Consider the following 2,500-nt stretch of genomic DNA (forward strand, 5'->3'; position numbering starts at 1 on the left):
ATATATATATATATATATATATATATATTTATATATATATATATATATATATATATATATATATATGTGTGTGTGTGTGTGTGTGTGTGTGTGTGTTTGTGTGTGTATATGTGTATATGTATATGTGTGTGTATTTATATACTATGCTTTTAAAAAGAATAATAGTTTCGTGGATGATTGTAAACATCGCATGACGTTCGTGTGTTACCCTTTAAGATTGGGAGGACCTGGGAGAAGGCAGGTGTCACTCCCATTATTTGAAAATATCAGATTTGACGTAAAATATTTTCATGAATACTTTCAATCTTAATGGTGTTATTTGGATTTTCCTTTCAAACATTAACGGTTTTTTGCTGGTAGTAGATAGATGTATGTTCATAGGTGATGGTAAATAGGATATTCTACTATATTTTTACCAGCATTACATATCTTGAAGTAAGGAGATATTTTCTCGATTAATTCGTTACATGGAGTTGCTAATATAGATACCACTTTTAGATTGAGTGAGGGTAGCATATCTAGATGTGAACGATGTATTATAAGATTAGTGGCATTAGAGACCATGGTTGAAAATTATTTGTTTTATTTCAAGTGACTTCGGAGAGAGAGAGAGAGAGAGAGAGAGAGAGAGAGAGAGAGAGAGAGAGAGAGAGAGAGAGAGAGAGAGAGAGAGAGAGAGAGAGTATGGGGATGGAGTTGCTGGTCACTGCAATCCCACAGATACATGATCAGCTGCATGTCGCCACCCTATGTACACAGTCCCAATCATTCTTAATCCTTCGGAACAAAGAAGAGGTTTCCTCTTTCAACGCTCCTGGTAAAATTATCCATCTGTAATTTTTTCTGCGACTCTCATATAGATTTTTTTTTCTTTACTTCCCTTTCAAACGTCATCTGTTGCAAAAACACAAGGAACGCTTGGCAATAGTTTCTTATGTAAAATAGGTCATACCAAATATCAATTTACATTTGTTAGTAAATATATTGGACTTAAGAGCTTCTGCAGGATTTATAATTTAGCATAACTATACGTCAGAATATTTAATAGTAATTGGAAAAAGGGGGTTTAAATATTTTTTTTTTTTAATAAAATCCTATTTCACTATTATTTTTTCACTAGTATTCATAACACATTAATAGAATCACCACAGGCTCTATTTAACTCAATCAGGTTTTTCATTATCAAAAATTTAAATTCAGGATGATGATTATAATTTCGAGAAAAAAACTCTACTTGAAGAAAGTGAAAAAAAAATGGGTATACTATTATCATGTTCAGTTATAAAAAACTATTTGTTATTTCCTTGTTTTCTCGTGTCAACATAGTTTATAAACCTTTCACGGGATAATGTGAAACCTCAGGAATGAAACTTCCACTTCAGTTGATGTCGAATGATAAAAAAAAAAATATTTATTAGCAATTAATGCATTGTTGAAAAAGGAAACATATGTTAAGGCATGCATACATTAATACGAGGTATAGGCAGCACAATGAAATCTAGAGTGAAATGTTTTCTTTTTAGATATATACAATCATTTTTTTTTTTTTGCTTCAGACCTGTGATATGCAGTAAGTGCTTTTAATATTTAAATTAACATCTGTATAAACTCTATCACATACTTTGTCTAAATACCTTTAGTATTCCTGAATCTTGGGCTCCAGATACAATAAACACAAAAACATTCAATGGAATTTGGGGTTTATGAGACCAATGTATGAATTGTAATTTCTGCTTTAGCAGGCACAAGGGAATATCTCTCTCTCTCTCTCTCTCTCTCTCTCTCTCTCTCTCTCTCTCTCTCTCTCTCTCTCCTACTATATATATATATATATATATATATATATATATATATATATATATATATATATATATATATATATATATATATTCATATATATATATATATATATATATATATATATATATATATATATATATATATATATACATATATATATGCATATATTTATATATATATATATATATATATATATATATATATATATATATATATATATATACATATATATACATATATGCCCTAATTCTTGTATGAAGGTATGTGTTGTAATTCAATATAAATGAACTCTATAATCATGAGAATTCCACAAAATCAAACTATTCAGCATGTTGTTGTAGCAAGATTGCATTTTGATAGCTAGGGGTAGTTAGTTGCCTTTGAGCGCTTGAGTAGACGAGGCTCTCACTTGAAAGAGTGTTAGCTGTGTATAGTGTACTTACGAATCTTTTGTAATAAAGGGAAAAAAACCCATATTCCGATATCTCATTATCCGTCAACATGGGTCATATTGGTGTCATGTGTAAAAATACGTCTGTTTGTGTTTGCTGTGAGTTAAGTTGTTCTTTGGCCCAATAAAATAAAAGTTCAAGATGCCTAGATACACAATGACTATATGTAAAAATACGTCTGTTTGTGTATGCTTTTAGTTAAGTTGTTCTTTGAGCCGGTAAAATAAAAGTTCAAGATGCCTAGATAT

This window comes from Palaemon carinicauda, chromosome 9, assembly GCF_036898095.1.
Source record: "Palaemon carinicauda isolate YSFRI2023 chromosome 9, ASM3689809v2, whole genome shotgun sequence".
In the NCBI taxonomy this organism is placed as follows: domain Eukaryota; kingdom Metazoa; phylum Arthropoda; class Malacostraca; order Decapoda; family Palaemonidae; genus Palaemon; species Palaemon carinicauda.